Source organism: Chionomys nivalis, chromosome 3 (assembly GCF_950005125.1).
Source record: "Chionomys nivalis chromosome 3, mChiNiv1.1, whole genome shotgun sequence".
NCBI lineage: Eukaryota > Metazoa > Chordata > Mammalia > Rodentia > Cricetidae > Chionomys > Chionomys nivalis.
The window spans coordinates 11,650,774-11,668,498 of NC_080088.1; positions in this window are offsets into that span (position 1 = coordinate 11,650,774).

Below are 17,725 nucleotides of genomic sequence, written 5' to 3' on the forward strand. Positions count from 1 at the left end.
ACAAAACTGACAGCATAAGAAATTGAAAGGATAAGAAAATAAATGTTAGATTAGAAAGAGATAAGATAGAAGAACTAAAAACAAAGAAAAGTTAAACATAACCTAGAGTTGTTTGAAAAGAAAATAAAAAGTCACAAACTGAAGAGCAGTCAGGGTTCCCTGCACTGTGGAAAGTCCAAGGTCCTCCCCTCTCCATCTAGGTCTAGGAAGGTGAGTATCCAAACTGGCTAGGCTCCCACAAAGCCAGAACATGAAGTAGGATCAAAACCAAGTGCCATTGTCCTTGGCTTCTCATCAACCCTCATTGTCCGCCATGTTCAGAGAGTCCGGTTTTATCCCATGCCTTTTCACCTCCAGTCTAGCTGGTCTTGGTGAGCTCCCAGTAGATCAGTCCCTCTATCTCAGTGGGTGGGTGCACCCCTCGCTGTCTTGACTTCCTTGCTTATGTTCTCCCTCCTTCTGCTCCTCATTGGGACCTTGGGAGCTAGAGAGGGAGGGGAAAAAGAGTGGGAGGAGCGGAGAGGAGTAGGAGGAGGGGGAGGGAAATGGGAAGCTGGGAGGAGGCGGAAATTTTTTTTTCAATAAAAAAAAAAAAAAAGGTAAAAAAAAGTCACAAACTGTTAGCCTAACCAAAGAAAGATAGAAAGGAAGGAAGAATGAGAAAGAAAGAAAGAGATAAAAGAAAGATGAAAAAAGTCGACAGAGAGGCAAAAGGAAAGAATAAAGATTCAAATAAATCAAATCAAAGACACATTACAACAGAAGTTTTGGAAATTAAAGGATTTTTAGGAGACTAAAAAAAGCTATACTATATATCCACAAGTTAGATAACGTAGAGGAATAAATGAATAATTCTAAAAATATACAACCTTCACAGACTAAATAATGAAGGCCTAGGAAGTCTCCATAATACTTTACATAATATAGATTTGAGTTAGTAACAAAAATCTCTCAATGGAGTAAAGTCCAGGATGAATTGCTTTGCTTTTGAATTCAATTAAACTTTTAAGGGGAAATTCAAGTCAATCCTTTTCGAATTGTTTCAAAAAACATGGAAAAAACCACTCATTTTACAAGACTATTTTAACAACTATACAAGGCAGCACCTCAATTATTCAAAACTTAAAATTATCATTGCTGTGTAACATAGCAACCTCACTCTTTAATGTTTATCCAAAAAATTAAATTAAGATTTTATGAAGGTTCCAGTAACCATATGTTTCTGTATCAATATTCATGATACCCAAAATATGGAAACAACATATATGTCTATCAACAAGTGGCAGAAGAAATGCAGAATGTTTACACAACCTGGAAAGTATTGCATACAACTACCAGGAACAGATACTACTATCTATGATTAAATGGATGAATCTTGATATTATGCTCAGAGCAACAGTTTTATTTAAAAATTTTCATGTCATTATACGTTATATATTAAGTATAATCTCTCATACCATTCTATCCTACCAAGGATGTTCTTTGATCCCTTATACTGTTTTAGTTCTATTTTCATGTAACATATATGACTTTATATATCTTTATAAGATATCCAATTATAATAAAGGAAAACCTTATAATGACTTTCCAAGACTGTGTAAACTCATTTAATAAGATTATATTCAGGTACATGCATTTTTTTGAAAATAGCATCACTTATTTATGGCTAAAAAAAATCCATTTTTTGTACATTCAACTGTTACTAGGCATCCATACTTATTTCATAACTTAACTATTATGAATGGTGCTGCCCGTAGCTTTACCAGTGTTTAGATTTGTTTCAATTTTGTTTTAGATTTATTTTCTTTGTGATCATCATTCTGATGATGGAATCTTGATGTACTTTTGGCTTTCATTTCTCTGGAGCTTAGTGAAACTAGCCTTTTATATAAGCTTACTGGATATTTGCATTTCATTTTTAATAACCTTTCATTTCATTAACTCATTTACTGATTTTCTTCTTTGATTTCTTATTGTTTAGTTTTATTTTCTAGTTCTAGATATTTACCTCTGCCACAAGTAGAGCTAGCAAAGATATTTCTCCCATTGTGTTGGCTATTTACTCAACTGTACCTTTCATGGTACTGAAGCTTTGTGATGTCATGGCATTCTGTTGGTCAATCACTGGTCTTACTCTTGAGCATCTACAGTCCTACTGAGAAAAATCTTTGAGTATGCTATATCTTGAAGTGTCTTCTTTAATTTTTCATTTAATAGTTCTAGAAGTTCAGGTCTTACTTTCAAATCTTTGGATTTATTTAGAGTGGTTGTTGTACAGTGTTTTAGATAGGGATCAACTTTCATTCCTCTATATTTAGGTATCTAGCATTTCCAGCGTTATACTACTGGGTCTTATATTTTATTGCAATGATACACATGTATGTTTTTGTTCCAGTATTGTGTTGTTTCTGTTATTCTGGCTATATAACCTAAAATCAGGCATGGTGATAACTCTAGTATTAATATTTTTTTACTCAGGATTTCTTTGGCTACCTAATGCCTCCAGCAAGCACCAAGATCAAAACATTAAAAAAAGAATCTCAACTAAAATAGGAAGACATGATTGGTTGTATATTAGTTAAATGCCTGTACTACTCTTTCTGAGGCTCTATCTGGGTTTAGTTCTCTGCACTCAGAATGAGAAGTTCAACTGCATGTAATTCCAAACTCCATTGATCTGAAGATTTCTACCAGCACCTGCACTAACATTATACAGAAACATATATACATAGCTAAAAATAAAAGAAGTCATATAGTAGACCAAGCCCAGACTCATTCACTACTGAATTATACCAGACCATCAAAGAAGATCTAAACCTATAATTCTAAAGCTACATTACTTTCATACCCAAACCAAATAAAAATACAACAATAAAGAATATTATAGATAAATCTCCCTAATGGACATAGTTACAAAAATTATCAATAACATAATTTTCAAACTGAATTCACAAAGCTCACTCACCATGATCAAGTTGGCTTCAATCAAAGATGTAAGGATGGTTCAACATTCACAGATCAATTAAAACAATATGTTGTGCAACTAAGAGAGGCAGAAATTACTTGTTCTCAATATATGCAAAGTATTTTAACAAAATTTATCATTCCTTCATGAATCAAGAAGAGACACGGAATAAGAAGAACACATTTCAACAAAACAAAGGCAAATTGGGAGAAAAACCCCTGTATTACAGAAAACAGAAGAAACACTACTTTACAGAAAACAGCAGAAAAATCAAAGCATTTCTACTAAAGTCAGAAACAAGGCAAGCAAAGCAAATTCACTTTCTCCATTATTATTCAATGTAATGTTTGAAAACCTTCCTAGGGACATTAAGATAAGGAACTAAAACAAAAACAAATAGTAAAGGAAGAGGTCAAGGAAACTCTCTTTGCAAGTGATATAATTCAGTAAATAAGAGGTCCTAAAGACTCTATCAGCAAGCTCTTTGTTTGAGCACTTTTAACAAAGTGGCCAAAGACACAATTAATACACAAAAATCCATATTTTTTCTATGAACAATGACAAATGCACTGAGACATAATCAGAGAAACAATGTCATAAACAATTTATCAACAAAGACTCTGAAATAAACCTAATAAAAGAAATAAAAGACCTTTACAAAGAAAACCTTAGAACACAGAAGAAATTGAAGGCATGAGAAAATGTCAAGGATGGAAATCCCATGTTAAAGGATTTAGAAGAATTCATATTGTAAAAATGCCTACCTTACCAAAAGTCATGTATAAATTTGATTTGATTCTCATCAAATTATAATGGCATGAATCACAGAAATAGGAGAAATATCTTAATGTTCATATGGAAACACACAAGATTATGGACAGGCAATGCTTCTACTTCAGTTCTGCTTATCTCATTAATTTTGAGCTCTCTATTTTGAAACGGGGTCATCAATAATGACAGATAGGCATTTTCCTCTAATATTGTTGGGTGTCTTGTGAATTTTTTATTTAATTTTTTTTCCTTTTTCAAACCAGCCCCAGTTCCCCTTCTGTTCCCTTTTTTCAATACCACCCCTTTTGTGGGATAATGTTCCTGTACACTGTAAAGATTTGTCAGTCATATTGGTTTAATAAAATGCTAATTGGGCAGTAGCCAGGCAGGAAGTATAGGTGAGACAACCAGACTAGGAGAATTCTGGGAAGAGAAAAGGTAGAGAGTCATCAGCCAGACACAGAGGAAGCAAGATGAGAATGCCTTACTGAGAAAAGGTACCCAAGACACATGGCTAAACATAGACAAGAATTATGGGTTAATTTAAGTTGCAAGATCTAGTTAATAATAATCTTGAGCTAATAGGTCAAACAGTGTATAATTAATATAAGCTTCTGTGTGTTTCTTTGGACTGAATGTCTATGGGATTGGGTGGGACAGAAACTTACGTCCACCCCCCATCCACTCTTCAGAGGAGGGTAAGGCCTCCCGTGGGGAGTCAACAAGGTCTGGCATAACAAATTGAGGCAAAAACCTCTTGTCTTGTGATTTTTAACTAAAGATTTTCTTTCAAATTAAATTGGGGAAATATTTCCTATATTTAAAATATTTTATGTATTTCTCTTTCTGCTTTCATCATAAAACTCCTACTTGTATGGTATGCTTGTTACTTCTACATCCATTGAACTCTGTCTTTCTCAGAAAGGCTAACCTCAGCTGATTTACTACCAGAGTTATTATTTCCTTTTATTGCTGAGATAAATGTGTCACTTTGCTTATGTTGTGATGTTTTATGTTTTAATTTTCATTCTAGTCTCTCAAATTTCTTTTCTTAATTTGAATTTCATTATTGTTTATTTTTGTGAAACATTGTTCCTAAACATCCTTTTACTTTTAGTGAGCTTCTTGTGTGTGTGTGTGTGTGTGTTAGTCCCATTCTTTTGAATAAGTTATACTTATTGAAATATGAATATTTATACCGTATTCTGAATACTCTGTTTATCAAGTTCTGCTTTCCTAAAGTTTTGCTTTTGCTCTTTGTGTATCTGAACTGTTTTTCTTAAGTTTGTGTTCTTTGTCATGTGCACACATACAAGTCACTAGTCATGGAACTTGGTCACAGATTATTGATTTTTAAAAACATCCTGTAACTGATTCATCTCTCCAACATCTCTGAGGAACTTTTCTCACATGTTGGACTTCACTGTGTCCTGAACACCAGCACTTCATTAAGACTTGTAAGTCAGCCATTGTTTTCTATGTGAAAAAAGTCTGATACCATGTGGACTACAACAGTGATCATTCTGACAAGAAATAATGATGCAGCAGTGGCATAGGAGTAACCAACCACTCTCTGATTAGAGTTGGGGTCTACTCTACAAGTTGAAAACCATTCCTGGAACCATAAATAGGCCTAGGACCTGTGGCAGGACAAGTTCTAAAACCTAAGGAAGAGACAGCTACTGTTGCTGTTCTAAGTGGACATAATATTAAACAAACTGGAATAACTTATAATATTTTAAAATACTTCTAATAATGCCACAAACTTATTGATTAGTGCATCTGTCAATCCTCATCAGAGAAGTTTTCTTTTGCAGTATATATCAGGTAACATAGAGGCTCAGCTAGTCAAGGTACAGAGAATACCAGACAATGAAATACTCAGGCAAAAATAAGACATTTATATCACACCCATCCTTCTAAAGTTTGGAATCTATTGTGGAAGAGGAAATGGGGAAAAAATCAGAGATGGTGGATGATGATGAAACAATAATGCTTTCTGGACAGAACAGGGCAGATACATATGCAAATTCACAGCAATTAAGACAGCATGCTCAAGACAAAATTCTCCTTGGAGAGTGGAAGTAGGCACAAACTCCCAGACCTAACTAAGAAGCTACTAGTAACTGATAGCTATAGAGTGAAAGGAGTCCGTTCTTTTAAGGATTCAGTCCCCTGGTAAGTTGACTATTGTTTAGTGATGACTCACATATCTAAGAATATATGAAGAACACAAGTTAGATTTATGGAGAGACAGCAGAAAATTAGAGAGGTGGGGAAGAGGAAATGTACCAGGGAGGAGCTTGGAGAAAGAATAAATATGACAAAAATTGATCATAGGAAGTTCTCAAGGAACTATTAAAAAGTCTACAAACCACAAAATAAAAACAATAACAAAGAAATGCAAAGCAAAGCAATTGAATGGTTTATCTATTTTTAGTTATTAAATTGGGCAATTTATTTTGAAATAGGTTTCAGAAGTGCTTCCTAATCCGTGCAGGGTAGTATATTTGTTACTACAAAACCCTAATTCTTAACTTCTTTTATTGTCATTGTGTGTCTTCTTGGAGGACACCTTACCTTGGAAAGTAATTGTTTTAGAGGCTAATTAAATATGTTTTTAAAAAATATGTGTCTTTAGGGAAAGATATATTTTAAATAATAATAATATTCATGAATTTCTAAAACTGACATAGCCTCACATACATGGCAAAATTTAATGGTGTTGTGCTGATACAGTGAAGACAAAACACTGAGTATATCCTCACATGGAAAGGCTTGTTTTAAAGAATGAATCTGTTGTTTCCATGGCAACTCATTTGAACGAGTCTCTGGCTGATTTGTCAGCATACTCTCTAACTGTGTGTGAGGGCATGTAAATTTTCACATCCAATCAAAATTCTAATGGGATGAATCACAGAAAAACAGATGTTCCCTGATTTGTAGATATTCAGCTTGCAAATGTTTAATGGTAGAATGATAGAAAAACAACATACATTTAGCAGAAGTCATTGTTCCAATGTTAATGTTTTCTGAGGACAGTGATATGAATTCACTATTCTCTTGAGATGCTGAACAGCATCACTAATCTGAACCCCTGAGTCATGTGAGGGTAAACTGAATATTTTATAGTTAAGTGTTAATATGATATTTAGTAAATAAGATGTGTTAAATGCATTTTGACTCATGTTTTAATATAATTTCAATGAGTCACTAAGGCACAACCTGTAATAAGATAAGGGACATATGAATACTTATAAATGTACTACAATTCATTTGTGGAAACAAAGGAATGAGAATGACTAAAATAACATTTAAAAGACAAGAAAAAGTTAGGGACTGGAAAGGTGGCACAGCAGTTAGGAACACATTGATATTCCAGATGATTTGGGCTCAGCTCTTTCATAGTGGATCACAACCATCTGTAACTTAAGTTCTAGGGTATCTGAAGTTCTCATCTGATCTCTGTGAACACCAGATATATAAAGAATCCCTCAGATGACACACATTGAAAGTTTAGTACCAAAGGCAATATTAAGATATTGTCAGATGAAAATGACACTAATTTTGTTTGTAAAGCTAACTCATTGGTGTGTTAATAGCTGAATGAGATATCAGAAAGTAGGGCCATGTTGGAGAAAGTCAGTTGCAGATGACATGCCATTGCTGAATATGCCGGTCTGTTGTTGCTTCCTGTATCTCTGCTCCCCAGTTACCATAAAGTGCACTTATTATCCTTCACTTGTTCATATATATATATATATATATATATATATATATATATATGTTCCTATATATATTATCTTTCACTGGTTCCTATATATATCTCTGACTTGATGTAGACCTGTCCTACTTTACTATTGTGTTTGTCCTAAAACATCTATACTTCGGGCAAAAGGAGGTTAATCCATCTTACAGTTCTGGTTAACATTCATTATTATAGGGAAATCAAGATAGGAGCTTCAAACACTAGTCATAGGACATCAAAAGTCAAGAGCATAGAGGAATATGCATATAGGGTTAGTTGGTTACTTGCTTTCTTACATTCAGCTTGCTTTCTCCCTTTAATAAAGTTCAGGAGCACATGTTTAGGGGATGGTACCTCCATAGTTGGGTGGGGTTTTGCACATTTGTTAAAATAATATGGTCGAGGATAAGCCTATAGGCCAGTTCAGTATGGACAATCTGTCTTTGAGGTTCTCTTCCCATCTGATTCTTGGTTGTGTCAAGTTGACAATCAAAGTTAGCCATTATTGTGCCTAATTGAGACAGTCTTGCTTACTACGAAACCTTTCAATAGGAGCCAAATTTTCTTCTTCAAGTTGTTTTCCTTAGGTTTTCTTCCACAGTAACATAAGCTACTACAAAAGTTGGTAACTAAACATGGGGCTATGGATCAAAAACTGTCCTTAAGAATACATAATTGCCCATCCTCCCCTTCTCACTTTTCTCTCCCCATCTCCCCTTACCCCCATCCCACCCCATCCCCAAGATCCCAATTTTTTGCCTGGCAATCTTGTCTACTTCCCATATCCAGGAGGATAACTATATGTTTTTCTTTGGATTCACCTTCTTATTTAGCTTCGTTAGGATCACAAATTATTGAATCAATGTCCTTTATTTATGGCTAGAAACCAATTATGAGTAAGTACATCCCATGTTCATCTTTTTGGGTCTGGGACACCTCACTCAGGATAGTGTTTTCTATTTCCATCCATTTGCATGCAAAATTCAAGATTTCATTCTTTTTTACCGCTGAGTAGTACTCTAATATGTATATATGCCACACCTTCTTCATCCATTCTTCCATTGAAGGACATCTAGGTTGTTTCCAGGTTCTGGCTATTACAAATAATGCTGCTATGAACATAGTTGAACAAATGCTTTTGTAATATGATAGGGCATCTCTTGGGTATATTCCCAAAGGTGGTATTGCTGGGTCCTGGGGTAGGTTGATTCCGAATTTCCTGAGAAACCGCCACACTGATTTTGGGATGGTTGGGATAAAGGAAGGGTGGATATGGGAGCAGGGAAGTATATATCTTAATTAAGGGAGCCATTTTAGCATTGGCAGAGACTTGAACCTAGAGGGGCTCCCAGGTGCCCAGGACAATGTTCCCAGTTAGTTCCTTGGGCAGCTGAGGATAGGGAACCTGAAATGGCCCTATCCTATAGCCATACTGATGAATATCTTGCATATCACCATAGAACCTTCATCTGGCGAAGGATGGAGATAGAGACAGAGACCCACATTGGAGCATCGGAATGAGCTCCCAAGGTCCAAATGAGGAGCAGAAGGAGGAAGAACACGAGCAAGGAAGTCAGGACCGCGAGGGGTGCACCCACCCACTGAGACAGTGGGGCTGATCTATTGGGAGCACACCAAGGCCAACTGGACCAGGACTGAAAAAGCATGGTATAAAATCGGAATCTCTGATCATGGCGGACAATGAGGGCTGATGAGAAGCCAAGGACAATGGCACTGGGTTTTGATCCTACTTCACGTTCTGGCTTTGTGGGAGCCTAGCCAGTTTGGATGCTCACCTTCCTAGACCTGGATGGAGGGGGGAGGACCTTGGACTTTCCACAGCGCAGGGAACCCTGACTGCTCTTCGGACTGGAGAGGGAGGGGGAGAGGAGTGGGGGAGGGGGAGAGAGATGAGGAGAGGGGGAGGGAAATGGGAGGCTGGGAGGAGGCGGAAATTCTTTTTCAATTAAAAAATATACATTATTGCATAATGTGAATATATTAGCTTTTAGGGAAAGAGCAATTACCTTCAGAGATATTAACCATTTGCTCAAGATTATAAAACTCAAAGTGCAGAAATGAATACAGAAGTTTCCTTCTGAAATCTTTTGTTCTTCTTAGAAACTTGGCTAGGAACCAAAAAGGAAGGAGGAAAGAAATGGCTGTGTTCAGCATGATAAAACCTTAAAATTAGCTCTTTCATATGATTCTCTGTCTAATAAAGTTTTGATCAATAACATATGACCACAATCTCAAATAATTTAGTATTATATTTCCTTACACTAATAAAATTAAATAAACTAATCCTATTAATAACTTTAGCATGGCAGTATTTTTGTTTTGTAGCTGCCGATTTACCAGAGTCTTCAACTACAACCATTTGCCTCTTGAGTGAAAGGAACAAAATTGTTGTAGGAATGGGAACATAGAGTTTGTGTTCTAATAGTGGGTGTAGTAAGAGTTATACTCAATATTTCAGTATCATTTTTTTCTAATGCACACTACACATCAGCAAATTGATTCTTAGTAGACAGTTATTTTTTTTCTTTCTATTTTTAAAAGTCATTAAGTAAAGCTTCTTGGAAGGAATCTCTGTCCTAACTATTCTACTATTGAAAGTAAATGGGGAAGAAATGTCCTTGAAGACAGTGTTTCCTTCTGTGGTATGATTTTGAGAAATTTAAATAAATATAGTCAGTCAGTATCATAGAGAAAATATGTTTTCTTTGTCCATTCCATAATCAGATTCAAATCTAGTAGTCATGTATCCATACCACTTCATATTGAAAAGGGTAGGGTGGTAAATTACTTTCTTTCAATTTGCCATTGAATTGCAGTATAGTTTATTAGTATAGCATTACAAAATTCAATTATCCACATAGACATTTTTATATATAAAACTCATATATGTATAAAACATATTTTATAGTATATATAAAATATATGAACTGTTGCACAATATATGCAATTTGACCTTAGTTTTTGATAAATTATTATTGACAATTTTTTTGTTATCAAAGCAAGAAGCGTTCTAGTGATGTGTTGTTCTATGGGAAAACAATGATTTATTTTACTTTTTATTTTTTAGTCAGGTATTCCTAATTCTGTGTCCCTTCTCCGATTCCACTGTAGTAAAGTAATCTGAACATAACATTTAACAACATGGACATGACAGTTTCTTATTGTTAGAGATAAATATATTTAATAAGTTATATAAACGAATTATTTCAACTGTTCCTAAAAGAACATTAAAAAATAAATTAGTATATTCTTTGCATCATCTTCATAGAAATATATATGTATAAGCATATATATGTGTGTGTGTATATATACATGAATTATGGGGGCCCATTTTTAGACTAACCTGTGATCCATTTGTAAAAAGATAATTATTCAATAAACAAACATGACTATTTTTGATAAGCATTGTTAACATTCAGCTTAATGTAGCATTTAAGAGTTTGTGTATACTTGACAAACCATGCCTGTATAACACCCCTGTTAATTGGTTGTTTTTTTTTTTTTTTTCGAGACAGGGTTTCTCTGTGGTTTTGGAGCCTGTCCTGGAACTAGCTCTTGTAGACCAGGCTGGTCTTGAACTCACAGTTAATTGGTTGTTTTATGTGCTCTGTGGGATTACACTTATAGTTTTAGTATCCTCTGTATTTGGTCATTTGTCATAATACATGGTTATGGAACAACTTATATAATGAGTTCTGACATTAATAGATATTTATTATTATAGTAGTTTTTTCATTGAAACTGGGAGAAGAAATTTAAGTTATGCAACCACAGAATTGCCTCTAAGTTGGAATTTGTGGCTCACTGTCTGAAGTATGGTCTAGACAATTTTGAATTCCTCAATTCTGAATGGGCTAAATAAACTGCCAACTTGAACAATGATTTAGCTGAACCATTGAATTTTATATTTCAATGCTTCATTCTATCTGATTTTACTAAATGTTGGACCCAGACGTGCAACCCTGGTGTCCTGATTCCATGATCTAGCAATGAATTTGTACTACTTGGCTCCAACCCAGACAACCTTGCAGTCTGTCCAGCACAGTGAATACCAAACCCTTGACTTTGAGTGCTGTGTGCGTGCATTCCTGCTTGTTTCTCAGTGAAGGCTAAAGAGAAGAACAGCTTCTCAATGAGTCAGATTCTTCTGGTGGATTGGCTATATCCTTGCATCTGTGTTGGTTATGTCGGTAATAGAGTTAATTGATATGACATACTAAAGATATTCAATATGCCATTGATTGAAAGTATCTTTGAATACTTGCCTTCAGGAAATTTGCCAAAGGCTAATAATGTAATTATCAGTATTTGAGCTTAGATATGAAAATATAATTTAGAATATGATTCAATAATTCAAATATGATGCCTTTATATGCAAAGTATTTTTCTCAATGTTGTTAGGAATTCAGAAGTAATCTATAATCTATCTCTTAGATAACTGAAATCAAATTAAGATGTCTAGCTATGTATGTACTTACATACTAGTTTTCTCTACATGCTGAAAAATAAAGGCAGAGTACAATCAAAATATCAAAGCTGAGACAAACAGAAATTAAGTAGAAGGGAAATAGCACTTTGTGGAAAAGATGTGGCTGACTCTAATTCACAAGGAATAAAGAGTGAACTATTGGAAAAATATAAACAAACAGGACAAGGCAAAGAAGTAAATAAGGAAATATTTTGAGAGATAAGAAATATCTATTGTGATGATAGAAACTGTAGGTATGAGTTATGATTCTTGTTGGCATTAGCTACATATTGCATTAGAGACATGGCTTACTCTTGTGCAAGATTAGGGTAATTTAAAAGCAGTGGAATTGCTTCAAAAGACATTTATTACTTAGTGAATTCATCATCCCTCAAATAATTTAATTTAGTAAGCATTCAATATTTCTTTACTTACAGGTATTGGATCTCCTTAAAAAGTGAACAAAACCTTTAAGTCCCTATCCTGTTCTTGCTTAGTGTACCTTTCCAATGAACTATAGATAATATACAAACAGGTAAGAGAACTAATAAACATAAGTCAGATGCTTTTTTTTAATGAAGCTTGGAGGTTACTTAGAGAAGTTGTCCAGAGTCAGTCAGGTAGTGTACCAGGGAAGAGATAGAATCTCTCCAGTTCAAAATATCATTGTTTGGAAATACATGTTATGGGAAGAATGCAAGGATGAAAGGAATGAATGTAGTGGTGTAGTGGATTCTAGACCCAGAAGATGCATGTGGGAAATTTGATAGTGCGGAAGCATGGGATGTTATGACCAGAAGAGTGGAGCGAAAGGTGGTTGGTGCTGAGCAAGGCCTATGATGATATGTCATATCCCACTGATTGTTTAATATCAACCTTAGTCCATAAAATTTTATATAAATTGAGCACAACAATATCTAGACTTCTTGGACTATGAACTTATTTTCATAGTTTTACTATAAAGATTTGTGACTGATATATTAGTGTGCACCAAACCAGCAAACCAAAGGATAGAGGTATAAAATTCATGTGTGAGGTCTATGCCAAGTAGATTCTGTCTTTAGGAGGTGCTAATGAGTGAGTCGGGTACAAACGTAAAGTAGAGTGCAAAGTCCCAACAGCCAGAGGAACAAAGCCAGAGAGGTTGCCAGGATTTAGCCTATAGTTTGGAATTCTGTTGGAAAACTTGATTAATTGGTTTTTGTTGTGTTGCGATAATCAATGACATGGTGAAAATGAGTAACTTGCAATCCCAGCACTATTTTTGTGGCACCAGAAGAGTCAGTTTTTCAAAGTCATCCTCAGCTACTGAGTAAATTTGATGCCAGCTTTGGCTACACAAAACCATATCTCAAATAATAAAGGAGTAAGTACATAAGTAAATAAATGAGAATGTGACAAGTAAATAAAAACAAAGATAATGAAACCTATGAAAATAAAAGAACTGCTTAATATGTTAAAAAAAGAATTTTGGAGAGCAATTTTAATTCTCAATACCTAATATAATAATAAAAAGACGTTAAAATGTGAAATTTATTTTATTTTTAAGAAAATGTAAAAGAGATGATTTTTAATTTAGTGCATGTTGTATTTACTTATTGAAAATGGAAATAAATTAATATTCACCTAGTGAGAAGAAAGAAGTGGAGCTCATCCAGTTTGAATTAAGTAAGTGCAACAATGAAGTGGGCCCCGATTTGAACCATTATTCCTAGTCTTCTTGTGTAGAAAGTGGGGTCCAGAAAATGCTATTTCTGTATAATTTATAAACTATTGAGTCCTAAGAGAAAAATAATTGAATATTGCTTCATGTAAACTAAATAATTTAAGCTAAGAAACAACTTAAATTGTGAAACAACTGAAATCGTTTTGACAAATATGTAACACTTGTAAGTTAACCAAAGAATGATTTAAAATGTCTTTTATATGTTAAGTTACAGCTTCTGACTGAGCAGGATATTATTGGGCTAATATTTTGCTTCTGCTCTCCATAAATAATATTTAAAGCTCTAAAAATTTATGTAGTCAAATAGAATAAGAAAAGATTTGTTATTATATGAGATCTCAATAGTCTGAAAGTGCCCATATGAGTGACACCAAGAGAAAGTGGGCTTGTACCTCACAGAAAGTGGATCATTGAAGCACCATCCTCAGCAGATCAGACCAACGGCAGTGATGATTATAGCAGAATTAAGTTAAAATTTGTGTGAAAAGGGATCATTTTTTTCATATTCCCTTTTCCAGAAAATCTTACCTAAGAAGGTAGGTAGAAAATGAAAGACAAAGTGATTTGGGAAGTGGAAAGGGGCCTTATTATCAGCTTAGAATTAAGAATTTCAGCACAGATAATATTTGCTGTGGATGTTGCTGACATACATACATGCACACACAAATGGGTGCACACACACACACACCAACACACACACACACACACACTGTTTATACTGAAATTACAATGTAACAATGAACCAGTGGTCAAAACTGTTGAGTATAAGTAACTGTGAAGTTACAGATGACTTTGAGTTACCTGACATGGATATTGGGAACCCATCCTGTACCCTCTGCAAGAGCAGCACAATTGAGCTGTCTCTTTATCCCTAATGTTCTTCTTTTGAGCTTGGCTAGATCTTAAAGGAAGTTGCAAAGAAGGCTGGGAGTTGCTCTCTTTATTATGGGTGCTGTGCATTGGATAAAATGTGAGAGATTTTGGAATTAAGAAAGAAGAGAACAGAAATTGTGTTTGACTGGCAATCTCTGCAATAATGGATTTTTCATAAAAATCAAAATCAATTTTCTATGCCTTAACTGATACTGGTAAAAATAGGAAAAGAATGTTTCCCACCAGGATGAAAAGTACTCAGCACATGGCAGGAACAGATAAGTTGAATTTCTTTTCCTCTTTCTATTGTCATTACTGACCCTATTCAACCTTCCACAAAAATGAGAACTCTTTTTGGCATCTTTGTAAGCGAGTTGTCTTTGCTATAAACTTTGACAGTATGAAGCTTGTTTTTCTAAAGGTCAACTTAGTTCATAGTTTAAAATGTCTAATATTTAGAATATTTGACTCTATGTTGATCTTCAATTAACTTCTAGTTGTTTCACTAATTCATTTTTAATATCCACTAGCCATTTAATTATCTTACGAAAATTGACACCTAGTCATTAAAAATGCTTACAAATGTATGTCTGTGTTATTACACCATTTATTAATTATCTGATTTATTACTATAGATTTTCTATTATGCAATAAATTCAATGTCATGAAATCCTAAGACAGCTCACTGTGACCTTAGAAAATGAGTTATTCCTGGAGGTCTCAGTCATTATCTCTTCTGCTTATGGGCTGGCTGCCTATGTCATGCAGCTCCTGCCCCACGATCTTGCTTTAGTCTCAAGTGGGGCTTTCTTCTACATAGTGTGATGGCTTTCCTGGTTTTGGAAGCAATTCTTTGTAGTCATGGCTTTCCTCTTCCTCCTCTAACTGGCCACAGTGTTGTGGCAGTTTGGGAATGAGTCACAGTGATTACAAATCAGGGGTTTCAAGGCTAGTCTCTTGATACCCACTCCTTAAGATTACAGCTGGAATCTTATAATACAACTATTCCCTCCTCAGGGACTTATCTACATCCCTGAATGGCCTGTGCTAGCCCTAGCCATGCTCTTTGTCTTTATACCACAAGGCATCCCTCAAATTTTTAAGGACACGTCTTTCTTGAAATTTTAACTAAGAGTCTAAGTATATTGAAAGATGATCACACCCTTGTCTAATTAATGAAATTCCTAGTCAGCAGAAACAAGAACATTCTACACTTACCTGCATATTCCTACCCCACCTTATATCTGGACTTTGTTTCTTCAACTCTGACCTTCTTCTTTTTATCTGTAGTTTGACTTAATATAACTGCCAGTATCTGTGGCTGTCTTTAGTTCCCCAAATCCATGAAATTTCCCCTAAAACATATGTAGTTCTTGGGCTTGTTTTGAGTGACAGTCGTTCGTACGTACTGAGGAGTAAGTTAGGGTCATCACTTTCCAGATTCCCATTTTTTTAGAGGATCTATCCACACTGATATGGACATCTGGCTGACTTACCACTGTCATTGTTTGTCTTTCTGGGCATTTCTTCTTAATTTTATAGATTCTTAGGAACAATCCATTTTTGAATTTTCTTTTCTTGCTTAATTTTGTTAAAATCATGAGGGATTTCATTAAGTGCACACCTGATAGCAAATATCATCATGACATCTAGAATTTTCTTATCTCCTTGCAAATTTTACCCTGTCCTTTCAATTATATCACTTAAGAAAGCAAAGAGTACTCTATTATGTGACTATTTTAAACTCCTTAAATTTAAAACTCAGATTCATAGGTAGAATAGGAAGAAGTACATCAATGCTTCCTCTAGTTAGCATAAGAATCAGCATTTCCTCTCTGTTCTGTAATTTGATCCTTATTTGAGACTGGAACCCTGGTGGTATTCTGAACCCTTTCCAGTGACTCAATCTATCAGCCCTGGTGACTCCCATTCTTACTGCCCTTTGTGCTAAATGTTTTCACAGTCATAGAGAAAATATTTTTGTATCTCAATTGAATGAAATTCATCAGGGAAAGCAAACAGGATGTCAACTGTTATGTACATTTTAGATAAACATGATTTGACTTTCTCTTTCTCCTTAGTATCTCTGAACTAGGACAACTGTGTGTTTAGTAGACTTCACAAATTTCAGAAGAAACTGAGATAGGGGAAACAAAGTGTAACAGATAATTTTGTCTGATTTGAAGAGCTTTGGTTTATAATCATAAGAATCTATGGCTTAAAGTTTTCAAAACCAAGGATTTCCAAAATATTTTAAGAGCTCTATTTATTTCATTATGATTCTGTGTGTGTTTGGATGTGTGTGTGTGTGGAGAGAGAGAGAGAGAGAGAGAGAGAGAGAGAGAGAGAGAGAGAGAGAGAGTTGTATATAAATGAGGGTTTGGGTTTATGTACATACATGTAGTGGCTGAGCCAGCATACCTGGTTGAGAATTTGATTTTTAATATTTTAAAATTGTTTTATCTATATGGGTGTTCTGGCTATTTTAATATTTTACATTAATTTTTAATACTTAATATTTTTAACATTTTAAAATTGTTTTATCTATATGTATGTATATATGTCTGTATACCACATGACTTCAGAGGCCAGATCCCCAGGAACTGTAGTTATATATGGTTATGAGCAAGCATATAAGAGCTTGGAATTGAACTGAGGTCCTTTGAAAGAACAATCAGTGCTCTTAACTGCTGAGCTATTTCTCTGGCTCTGAGAAATCAATTAAGAATTTCTTGTTGCTTTAAATCATGGTCTCTCACAGGTACAGAAACTGGCCATTTTAGCAAGGTTAGCTAGCCAAGGAGCTCTCAGGGTCTTGGGACCTACCTCTCTCCTCCTGACTACAGGTAAATATTGTTATGACCAGCTGGAGATTTAAACTTAGGTCCTTATATTTTCAGAACAGGTGCTTTACTTATGGAGTCATCTCTGCAGCCTCTATTTGGTTTTGAATTGAGCAATAATTGTATGTACTCACTCTTGGGATACAGCTAGATGTATCTGGGTTCAAATCTCAGTACTTACAAAAATGAACAAGTATAGTGCAGTAGTTTGAATGTAATTGGACCCATAAGTCATAGGGAGTGACACCATTAGGAGGTGTGGTTTTGTTGGAGTAGGTATGGTCTTGTTGGAGGAAGTGTGTCCCTGTGG